This window comes from Malaclemys terrapin, chromosome 4, assembly GCF_027887155.1.
Source record: "Malaclemys terrapin pileata isolate rMalTer1 chromosome 4, rMalTer1.hap1, whole genome shotgun sequence".
In the NCBI taxonomy this organism is placed as follows: domain Eukaryota; kingdom Metazoa; phylum Chordata; order Testudines; family Emydidae; genus Malaclemys; species Malaclemys terrapin.
Window position 1 is genome coordinate 14,658,986 of NC_071508.1, and position 12,447 is coordinate 14,671,432.

Sequence of the window (12,447 nt, forward strand, 5' to 3'; positions counted from 1 at the left end):
AGCCCAAGTCAACAAAAGCATCTTCTCCCCACAATGGGAGTCCGAATGCTGGGGGGACCTGTGGGGACACTCAATATCGTCTATTGTCTCCGAGGTCCTGGGTGTATTGAGGGAATTGTACAATGGGATCAAACAGCCTAATTCTGAAAGGGGGGGGCTAAAAAAGCTGTCCTTCTTCAGATCTCTCCTTATCTCTCTTCCTATCTCCTGGGCTTAGCCTGGGTGTACTTGCTTGCAATCACTTCGTAACAAGCCCAGCAAACCAATCAGGAGCCAAGCACAGCCCTCAGTCCCCTTGACTGAGGTGATTTATAAATGACTCACTGGTTTATATTTGAGCACAGTCCTCTGCACACCTCTACCTGGGGAGCAACTCTCTGCCTGGGCTTTCTTGACACATTTGCAGCTCACCTGGCAGAATTAGCCCTTTCTTCCCTCCAGCAAAGGTGAAGGTAAGTCCCTGCTCCCAACAATGGTGCTCTTTGTCTGGGTGGGCGTGGGGGATTCGCACTGTGGTTGCACAGCCACAGGGTGTGAATTTCAATATTTGGAGACCTGGTTGTTGAATGATTTTTTTTTTCCCCCAAAGGGGATTTGCAGCAGCAGATATGCCAAGGAATTAGCAACAGCAAAGATCAAGGGGCCTGAGTTATGAAGGAAGGCTACAAGAGCCAAATATGGGAATTAATTATTATGGGATCAAACCCTGCAGTCCTTACTCACACAAACTCCCGCTGAGATTGGTGGCAATTTGCCTGAGCATGGAGAATTACTAGTAATTACAGAGCCTGTGGGTCTGGTCTATTACTCGGGTTTGTGCTGCACCCATTCAATCCATGGTGCTTTGCAGGCAAGTCCCTGCCCCAAGGAGTTTGCAACCAAAATCAGACTTTGCGATGCTCCCCTCTTCTCCCCCCACAGTTTGCAAGGTGGCGTTTGCATAGTTTGGCTAAGGAATAAATAGCAGGAGCTTGGGGGGGGAGGGATATAAAAGTCTATCCCAGCCTAATATACCAAGGAGGAGGGGGGAATTATTTAAGGTGGGATGAAATTAAGAAGAAATTCTAGGCTAGAAATCTGAAGGTGCTTCCTATCAGAGATGTAGGGACAGTGTCCAAAGGGAAGCAGTGGGATTTCCATTGTTTGGGAGTTTTAAATCTAGCCTAGACCAAGTCTTAGGATCGGTATGATAAGAAACAGTCCTGCCCAACATGGACCCTAATTAGGGTTCCAATTCTCTATACTCTGATCAGTGGAACTATGTTGTGGTGATTCTCTCTCTGTGTGCTGCTAAAATCCATCCACTTCTGCCTTGTGCATAAGCTGAGAACCTTGGGACAGGTTCTCCCCTGGCACGATCCCTGAAGAGGCTCTTACCTACATTGTTATTTGCTGGTCAGCAGAAAGTGCCCTTACTGTTGGGGACGATGGACTAGGTGACCCACACGGTGTTTTTCCTTCTCTTAGATCAGATTCCCTGGGGGAGGGAGTGTGTCTGTGTACATGAGAGAGCACTAAGCAGGCAACTTGGATAAGAGTGTTCTCAGGTGCTGCAGGAATGCTGCAGTCTGCAAACTTCCTAATTCCTGAGACTTTCCATTGCCCATGTGCTCTTCACAGGGCAGTAGCAGTCTCAGTGCTCCGGGAACACCTAGCCAGAGGGATCTATTGGGGGGCAGATTTCTTCCCTTACCCATCTAGTCTCTTTAAGTCAGTTCTCAGTCCTTTCCCGCAGAGCTGTGGAGATGCTGTCTCCATAAGGAGACAGGGAGCTGTGATGGAAAACTTTCCAAGGGCCAAACGCTGATGTTATTGAGATCAGGGGCAAGACTCCCATTGACTCCAGCAACACTGGGATTTGCCCCTAAGACTGTTCCTAAACTGGGTGATTTTGTAGAATCCAGCAGCCACCCACCTGACAGCACTTGAGAGAAGAGAGGCCCCCAGGGGTTCTTATGGCTTTTAAACCCTGTAGCCTGCCAAGGGGCTGCTGACCTTGCTCCAGATCAGCTCTGACTGCACTAAGTCAATGGACTGGCCTGGCCCTTGGAAGCCAGGCTGCTGCTGCTGCTGGTGGTGTTATTTTTGGTGGTCTGGAGGAAGGAGTGCATGGGCTTCCCACTGGAGACGTATCAGCCTCACCACTGTTACTGACCCCCTGGCTGGCAGTCTCAGCAGAGAGGCTAAGGATTGTAGAGGACCTGGAAACTCAGCTCCTCTCCAAGCCCTAGAGATGCCTCCTGGGGGATCAGGACTGACGCCCTGTGGGATGGGGAAAGCAGCATTCTGCTGCATCTGTGTGGTGCCCATGGACAGAGGGTGTCAGTCTCCAGCACTGTCACCCTGGCACCTGCACTGAATTGTTCTGACGCAAGAAGTGTATTGTTCTTCTGCACTGGAGCAGCGCTGCATTGGAGCAGACAGAGCTGCTCATTTTTTATTCCATGAGACTAGTGCAAGGAGTGGGTCCCTCCCACACTTGCTACCCTGATGTCTACTCCTGCTTGGCAAGCACGTGGCTCCAAGCCTCCTTGCACCCCCAAATCTGTTCCTTCGTAACATGCCTACCAGCCTCCCCTTCTTCCCATAATTAAACTGGGACTAGATGCAGCTGAAAAGTTGTGCATATGAAACGTTGGGGCAGGGCTGAGAGCAAGTGGGTTATTTAAACAAATCACAGAAAGACTGGGCTAAATTCTGGTCTCATTTATAAGATAGTCAATCCAGAGTAACTCCACAGACTCTAAAGGAGTTACTCCAGATTTACACCAGAGACCAGAATGTGGCCCAGGGAGTGGAAGCATTTTCTTTCATAAACCCCCTTTTCAACCAAATGCTTTGGCTTCACCTGCAGTAACTGGCAGATGTCTGCAGCTCTTATTATGATGGTTACCAAGTGCACAGCTAGTTTGGTTTGAAACGCCTGTGAAGTGGTACAACAAATATTGGCACTGGCCCAACGGTAGCAGCGAGAGTGCAGAGCCTGAGCTCCTGCCCGGTACTGCTCAGGTTTGTTCCTACCTTCCCCCCCCCCCCCCACAAGGACCATCTGTCTATGGAAATCATCTATTAACACTCCCAAATATTTAAACCAAAAGAAACCATTGTTTCAAAACCTAGCTGCTGTGAAGCAAAGGGGCCAGACGATGGCCACTGGACTCCTCACTTTGGACTGTAGGGGCTGAGAGTAAGAATGTGAGAAAATACGGGCTATGGAAGGGTGAGGTGTGGAACAGGGCATAGATGCTCCACCTCTGCCACAGCGACCTAATCACCGTAGGGTTTTGTACCCACCGCCACAGAAAATAAAACCCAGGGACTTCAGGGAGTGTCTGGCACCTCTTCTTTTTGGGGGGGTCAAATCTCTTGCTTGGGATCAAGCTTTGGGTTTTTTATTCTTCCTTACAGCACTTATTATATGGCCAGATGTGTGTGTGTGTATGTGTGTGTGTGTGTGTGTGTGTGTGTAGGGCTAGTAGTATACCATAAAACAAAGCCCCTAATACCAGGACATCTAGCAGCCCCCAACCACTCCCACTGGGCACTTTAAAAAGTGGCCACTCATGTCTCAGTTCTGGTCTACATGTAAGAAGTTTTCCCAGCAGAATTATGTTAGTTAAGGGTGTGGATTTTGTTTTTTACCAGTATAGCTATTCCAGTAAAAGTCCTAGCAGAGGTGCAGTTTTACCAGTATAAGGTGCTGTATCCTGGGATGACTGATTTTGCATCGCCAAATCAAAATCAGCTCTATTGTTATAAGCACTTTTATACTGGTAAGACTATGTCTGCACTTGGGGGGGTGGAGATGGGGGTTGTGGTTCTGCTTTGACCATGCTGGCATAATAAAAGCAGCAAAACTTTTAAGTGCCTAAGCACTGAAATCTCTGGGTTTCACACTGGACTGGAGATGGAAATGGACAAACCTGTGGATTTTAGGACATTTCCTAGGTAAACTCATTGGGGTTGGGAGGACATGATCAGGAGAGGCTGGGGAAGTGGTCATGGTAGGGGATGCTGGGATACAAAGATGAGTGCAGTAGAAATAGAAAAAGTTTTCTGAGGCAGGGACTTTTCACAATATGTATGTACAGCCCCTAGCATCATGGGGCCCTCATCTTGACTGAGTCCTCTAGGTGGTACTAGAATGCAGATAGTGAACACCAGCACGAGCAGGAAGGTGGAGTGAGTTTGAGCAGCATTCCTTGGCGGGAGTGAACTACATGACATTCTGAAACAACTTGCATTGGTTTAGAAAAAACCTTTTTTCTCCTGGATCCTGTGTGATCGGCTAACCAGAGGAGAGGCTAAATGAAGTGAACTTGCCACTATGGGAGTGTCATAGAAATACACTTAGCATTGAATCCTCAGCTTCGGTAAACCTACATAACCCTGTTGACTTCCGTGGAGCTGCACCAGTTTACACCAGCTGAGGATCTGGCCCTTAATCGTCTCAAAAAATTCCCTGCCGCTTCAATGGTTTCTATTTAATTTCCACAGGGGGACAGCAGGAAGTGACCCGACATGATTTTAGCAGGTTTGGTTTGTTTAAAGTTTCTTCAGCCACAGTCACATTCCCCTCTCCCGAGTCACACCCACAGCATGTTGAGAAAACATCACAGGGATCCCAACTGCGTGACATGGTTGGTTCCCTTGCCCCTCCAGGGCATCCCTACAGCGCTGCTGGCTCTGACAGAGGCATTGAGGCTCATCCACTCCCACACTTCACTTGCGGCTGTGTTTGTAGCATTGCTTGCTGGGCCCCTTGAGGTATCTATGTAGGAGTGACCAGAACGGCTAGAGGCAGCACTGCAAGGTGGGACAGAGAAGGCTCCCGGGAGCTAGTGCAGTTGCAGTGCTTGTGGTTTCCCATGTGCATTGGGAACCAACATGGTTAGACAGCACTGGTTCACGTGGACTAAACCAATAGGCCCAATTCTGGGTATTGCACCCAAAGCTTTACACCTGTGGTGGGCATTTTATGGGTACATGAGGTTTTGCAGACATTGCTTGGACAGCCTTGAATGTGCAATGGTTTGTTGTAAAACTTCCTCATCTAGTGTAGACCCAGAGGCAAAAGACATTTTTAATGAAGCTTAATCTAAGGTTTGGAGACCCTGAACCTATTGAGACATTAAGAAATCAGGGAGAAAACCACAGGAGGCGGGAGTGAGACACATCATGTGTAAAAAAAGTCACATATAAATGATTTGCATTTTCTCCCTAAACATAATGGGCCAAATTCCTCCTTTGTGGTGCTCCACTGAAGACCCTTCACTTACTCCAGGGGTGAATTTGGCCCTATTTTAAACAAGATACAGTCCAACTGCTCTCAGAGAAAGTCAAGTTCCCACCCAGTTTTGCTAGTTTTAACTCATGCACCCTGGATCTGAAGTTCCCCTCTTGCTCCAACTCTGTCAGCACCAAACAGTTGTTTTGTGCTGTCGGATCCTATCAACACTGAGCAGAAACTTCAATGTGACTTTCTCTCCCCAGACACAGCTATCAACAGTGCTGGGACAAGCGATAAGGGGTTGCCATTCGTGGCAGCGAGGCGGGTGCTAGGAGAAAAACCTGTGCTTGGCACACCTGGAGTGGTTTGAAACTGGCAGGACATGAGTTAACTGGTCAGGAGCTCACAGGGCACCATGCAACGTTGCAACTCAGCTGATACTTTGTGCTTGTCTGACCTTATGGAACAATTTATTTTGCCTGTTCCATATCCTTGCTGTGAAACAGTTCTGCCTCAATTCTGTGTGTGCCCAGAATTGTATGCCCTGGTTTAAGGATTTGGAGCATTCCTTTACTTTTCACTCTCTAGGCCCAGATTACCATGTGCTCGTCACTTATAATCAAGGCCATATTTCCCACTGCACTGCACTTAGCACCCTACAATGCCCACTGAAACACTGATGGGCCTAGCTTCTCAAAACAGCTCCGCACTCAAGGTGTTTCCACCATGCAGAGATTCCTGAAAATCTGGCCACTTGTTTTGGTGCCTAAACTTTTAGGGTTACCATATTTTGAGCCTCCAAAAGGAGGACACTCCACGGGGCCCCGGCCCCGCTCCAACTCCGCCCCTTCCCCAAAGTCCCTGCCCCAACTCCGCCCCCTCCCCTGCTTCCCGCAAACATTTGATTCACGGGACGCCTGAAGCAGGTAAGGGCCCAGCCCCCGGCCGAGCACCCCCGGCCCGCCCAGCACTGCCGGTCCCCAGCCCGGCCCCCAGGCCCCCGGCCGAGCACCCCCGGCCCGCCCAGCACTGCCGGTCCCCAGCCCAGCCCCCAGCACTGCACTGCCGGCCCGGCCCCCGGCTCGGCATCGCACCGCCGGCCCGGTCCCCGAGCCCCTGGCTCGGCACCGCCGGCCCCCGAGCCCCCGGCTCGGCACCGCCGGCCCGGCCCCCAGCGCAGCACCGCCAGCCCCGCATGTCCCGATTTTCCCGGACATGTCCGGCTTTTTGGGATTTCCCCCCGGACGGGGATTTGGAGCCCAAAAAGCCGGACATGTCCGGGAAAATCCGGACGTATGGTAACCCTAAACAGAAACTGAGTTCTCCAGAGAATCTGGCCCCTAGTTAACAAAATGATGGTTGGCAGCACAGCATTTTACTGGCTTTGGGATCCCATCCCCGTAGATAACTTGCATTGTCCCTGGTCAGCATTTTGCTGCTGTGACGAAGGCAAAACGCTATCTTGGGTATGTCTCCACCTGCTCACCTCCGTGTTACTCCTTCACCACCACGACAGCTGGCTTACCCTTTCGTTCACTGCACAATCAGGTGACTCCTGCTCTTTATTTCTGAAATCTCAAAGGTTTAGCCTGCTGTTTGATCTAGGGCAAGGCCATTGATAAGCCAACTCAAGAACTTGACTCTCTCCGAGAGGCTGACATCATCAGCCTGTTTGTTCAAGATGAATTTAATCATGAGAATATTTCCCTCCCCTCCACACTTGCTATGTTTATTATTTTTTTCACATTTACCAGCACTTTTGCTCAGCGGCGAGACTTCAGTCCCTCTGATGGCATGGCAGGCACACTGCTCAGAGAGCAACGGGATTGAGAAATAAAGCTTCACACACCTGAAACTTAGGCCAGGGTCACTGGAGTTTGTGATCTTTTGCTGAGACTTGATTTGGGTTTTAGAATGAGACATGGGGGACTGAGAAGCTGGAGTAAGCCCGGGTGGGGGTGACTTATAGAATCTGGAGTGAAGCCAGGAGTAACTCTGTATCCAGAACAAGCTGTAGGGGACTGAGAATTTTGGAGTGAACGTGGGGTGGGAGGGAGAACTGGAAATCTGGAGGGATGGGGCTCCTGGGGTGAGCCTAGGTGAGCTGGCAATCTGGACCAAGTCCAGCGGGGAGTGACTGAGAATCTCAAGTGAGTCTGGAGTGACTGGGCTTCCAGAATGAGCTATGGGGAGCTGGGAATCTGGAGCAAGCCCAGGAGTGCGGGGATTAAAGAATCTAGAATGAGCCTGGAGGGAATGAACTTGAAATCTGGGTCCAGCCCGAGGGTGTGTTTAGGGTGAGCCTGAGCCAAGTCTCAAATGACCCTGTCTTCATAATGGAAAAAACAAGAAAGGGGATGCCAGTTGAAGTGCTGACACCTGGAGGGTTCTGAACCCAGTGACCAATGATGCAGGAAGGGAAGGTCTCCTTGCACATGGTCAGACCACGGCTGCCTCACTCCTTTCCCGGTCATATAAGCCAGGCAGGGTCAGTATGGATAGAAACCTACCTAGTGACAGGGGGAAATGGTCTTGGTCATGCAGTAAGTGACACTCCTCTGAGTCAGCACTGACCCACGCCCAAGACTGGTATTAGAGAGCCCAGCGCTGTTGGAGGTGCTGTATTTTGGATGATGGGTGCAACCTAGGTCTGGCTCCATGTGATCATTAGAGTTTTTGTAGCACATGTCACCGTATGAGGGTTGTCAACCTCGGGTTCCTGGCCAAATTTCCATTAGCACCATCATACTGCTGACCTATATTCTCCCAGCCATTTCAGCTGCCTGCATTATCCTTTGCTTCCTGCCCCAAACTTCAGTGCTATGTTACTGCACGTTGTTCAAATCTTCCAGACTCCACCCCAGAGGTGGCTACCTCTCAGCTAACAGTGTCATCATTCCTCTGGGCATACACTTATGGGTGTAATCCTGGCTCCAACAGGGCCAGGATTTCACCCAGTATGTTTAGGACCTGATCCTGAGCAGTGTCGAGCCTGAGGGGCAAAGGTTATAGGTGCTGAGCATGCTTGGCACCTCTCTGGCTCAGTCCTCTGGTGTGTAACACACTTGGCATGATATTTTTGGGCTTGACTAGACAGGTATGTAGAAGGCGCATCTGCACAAAGTAGCCCTGTTGCTGTGGTGTCAGCCATTGGTCTCCATTAACGTCCCTCTCTATTAGAATGGAAAATGCTTTGGGAGCTAGTATAGATGGGAGCAACCCATGGTCTCTACTCATTCCAGGCAATCTGTTAGGCTCCTGGTTTTACCAAGTGCTTGTTCCACAATAGTCCATATGGGTAGGGGCAGAAGTGTCCAGAGAAAGAAAGAGTTAAACCATTGCAAAAATCCCCAACTGCACTCAATAATCTTCCTGCCTGGAGTGAAAGGTGGGCTGCCTGGAAGCCGCTGTCTGACTGAGATTGTCTAGTCCCATCTGCACCTCCAGCTCTGTTCTTATGAGCGTGAACCTTTGTCTTTGGAGAAAGCCTGGAAGGAAAGCACAGTTTAGGAGGCTGGGACAGCAGACTCCCATAGGGGTGTGTGACTGCTCTGTACAAAGTGATAGCCTGCAGCCATATGACCTTGGGCTAAGATCTCATCAGCTCTCAGGGTTTATTCATAGATTCATAGATTATAGGCCTGGAAGGGACCTCGAGAGGTCATCGAGTCCAGTCCCCTGCCCGCATGGCAGGACCAAATACTGTCTAGACCATCCCTGATAGACATTTATCTAACCTACTCTTAAATATCTCCAGAGACGGAGATTCCACAACCTCCCTAGGCAATTTGTTCCAGTGTTTAACCACCCTGACAGTTAGGAACTTTTTCCTAATGTCCAACCTAGACCTCCCTTGCTGCAGTTTAAACCCATTGTTTCTGGTTCTATCCTTAGAGGCTAAGGTGAACAAGTTCTCTCCCTCCTCCTTATGACACCCTTTTAGATACCTGAAAACTGCTATCATGTCCCCTCTCAGTCTTCTCTTTTCCAAACTAAACAAACCCAATTCTTTCAGCCTTCCTTCATGGGTCATGTTCTCAAGACCTTTAATCATTCTTGTTGCTCTTCTTTGGTTGGACTTGGAGACCTCTAAAGATATATCTATGCTGCAATCAGAGGTGTGATTGCAGCACATGGAGACATACCTGAGTGTCAGGATCCCAACAAGGGCAGTCAGGCCAAGGATCAGAGTAGGATCAAACCTGAGGCTGGAAGTAGCAGAGGACTTTCATAGTCAGGTTCCAGGCCAGGGCAGATACCAAGGATCAGAGTCCAAGTCAGAAGGCAAAGTGAAAATCGAACCAAGGTCAAAGCCAGGATTTGCACAGGGAGAAAAGATGGTCATGGCAGCCACAAATGTCCTTTGGGTTTATATCGAGTGGGGAGCCAATGATGAGTCCTGGGGCTGCTGCCGGTCAGACCCCTTGATGCAGGACTTTCCATGGGCTGTGTCCATAGCAGGTCATGGGCAATGGAGTGCAAGCTAATTACAGCTGCTACTGGGATGCAGCCTGCTGCTGTCTGCTGCCTAGTAGTTCTATAGGGCCTAGGTTCTGGATCTGTGGAGTCCTACCCTGAGCTAGCTTTAAACTAGCTAGTTCGGGTACCACTAGCAGTGAAACCCTCCCCGTTTAGACTAGGAAGCCTGCCTATGTGCTCAAGCATCTAAGTTAGATGCTTAAGCACATATGTAGGCTCTCCTAGCCTAAACTGGGAGGGCTTCACTTCCACGTTGCCATGGCTTTCCTACCATAGTTATTCCAGCTAGCTAGATCAAAGCTTTCTTGGGTATGTCTCCACATGCTGCAATCTCGCCTCTGATTACAGGGTAGACACACACGCTAAAGGGAAACCACTCTTTCCCCTGAGTCACTACTGAGCCAGGGCCTGGGAATGGGGCTATGCTGCTGGGATTCCATCTTTCGAATAATGGAAGACCACAGTCCTAGCCTCACGTAGGCCCAGTCTATGCTAGACATGTTTGCTCGTAGTAATAGCAGATGGGGCGTGATTTCTTTTATGACATTCTGATACCAGCAAACGCCCTGGTGTAGATGCAGTTGCCAGTATAGCTGATTTCATTTGACAACTGTTATAAGTTATACAGGCAGAAGAGCTCTTTTCTGGTATAAACTGTGTCTACACTGGGAAGATTTGCCAGGATAGCAATACTGATATAGCTGTACCAGCAAACCCTTTCTAGTGTAGACAAGGCCCTAGTTCACAAGAGATGGGGTGTTGCTGGTTGTGCTCTGTCCACATTTTGAGGGTGTTAATTAACATTCTGCCTCCCTAAAATCATCCCATGTGTTCAGTTGGATATAGTATCCTCTGCTTCCCATCTCAAACTGCGGTGTAGTGCTGATGTGCTCTCCTGAACAGGTGCCATCTTCTGCCCTACATTTCAGTGGTGCATGGTGCAATCCTCATACACAGCCTCTAAAGCGCCTTGCAGGCTATAATGATTCCCTTTTCCTGACTAGCTTTTGCCCCAGGCCATGTGCCTTGTGTTCAGGTATTTTAGGAGCAGCGTCTCTCCAGATCTGTGGTTGGATGTCACATTGTTTTTATCCACCTCAAGACATGCCCAGACAGAGAGATTTTTCTCCTGGCATGCCAGACAGCAAGCCCAGTCCTACCGCCCTCATTCACGCAAATGGTTTCCTTTTGGCAGTCACGTGAGATAATCTAGTTCCGTTCTGAACTCGGACTGGGCTACAGTGCAGAAAATACACAGAAAGTACAAATAGCCAAATTCATCCACTGACTTCAGTGGGCTGCCCCGGGGATGAATTGGGCCCAAAACATTTAACATTAATGGCATCACTCCCAGACCGAGGGTCTGTCTACACTGCAATTCAAGGTACGATTGCAGCTCAATAGACATACCAGAGCTAGCTGTATCTGCACTGGCGTGGCTGAAAGTTAGAAGCGTAGATGTGGCGGCACGAGATTCAGAGCAGGCTAGCAATGGGAACGCATGCCCCGGTTGCCCAGCATATTTGTACAGCCCACGCTGCCATATCTACCCTGCTAATTTAGTTAAAGCTAGAGCAGGTATGTCTAACCAAGCTGCGATCACGCCTCAGATTGCGGGGTTGACAATATACTCGATGCAGCCAGCACATAGCTTTTCCTCTGGAAACCTTTATTCCTTCTCTCTGACCACCCCCTTCCCTCAGGCTTTCTCAGAGGATGGGCTCAATGTCATGTAGGCTTTTCTCTACACGGGGAAATTGACTGGAAGAGCTATTGCAACAGTTCCTTATTGCCTGCATGACCCTATTTCCAGACGCTTTGCTTCCTGCCACCCCCGACAGCATGGAAGATGCCATTCTGGAGCGAAAAATGGCATCCTCCGGGCAGCGTGATCTTGCACGTACCGTCTGTGTGAGGTTATGCTGTGCAGAGCAAAATGGTGTCCTCCACACACTCAGGATAGCCGTGACTACATCCGTTGGTTGCATGACCCCACTAGGTGTCACGACCCACAGTACGAGAACCCCAGAGCTATTTCTATCATTGCACTATTCTGGAATTGAGTGATTTTTATTCTGGAACCGAGTGTTCTTATAGGGAGCTATTCTGGAATAGTTTATTCCACTGTAGACTTCTGTTCAATTTCCCCCTGCAAACAAGGCCTTAATCCTACACTGGATGATCTGGATATTCCTGGGCCCAGTCGAAAACAATTTCGAGACAGACGTAAGGAGAATTTGTTATTCAAGTACTCCCAGAATTTTGGATGTAAAATGGCACCTGGTTCTAAACTAAAACGCAGCCAATGCAATACCCAAAACCACTTTGGATTTAGCTGTTACACAGATGGGTCAACTCCAGAACCTTCTATTTGATTTCCTCTAAAATTTAGAGTTCTGGTAAAACAGGATCTGGATAAAAACCTACTCTGGTTTTGGTTCGGTAAGGCCCAAATATCCACTGACAAGGTTTTGCACAATCAAAACCTGACCCTATTGTGCCCAGTCTCTTGAAACAATGGTCCAGGCGTAAATCTACATAGCTCCATTGACATGAATGGAGCTATAGACAAGATTCTGCCAAGGCCGGCTCCAGGGTTTTGGCTGCCCCAAACAGCCAAAACAAAAAAATAATAATAATAAAAAAAAAAAAAAAGCCGCGATTGCGATCTGCGGCGGCAATTCGGCGGGAGGTCCTTCACTCCCAGGCAGAGTGAGGGACCGTCCGCCGAATTGCCG

General features: G+C 49.2%; 1 protein-coding gene across 1 annotated transcript in view; it reads left to right on the plus strand.

Annotated features, from left to right (window-relative positions):
- The first annotated feature begins 357 nt into the window (after positions 1–357).
- The window catches only part of SLC26A9 (solute carrier family 26 member 9), a 47,078-nt gene continuing 34,988 nt past the window's right edge, over positions 358–12,447 (plus strand). The window contains exon 1 of the mRNA XM_054024707.1: positions 358–452. The gene's annotated coding sequence lies outside the window, so the exon portion shown is untranslated. The remainder of the gene's footprint in view (positions 453–12,447) is intronic.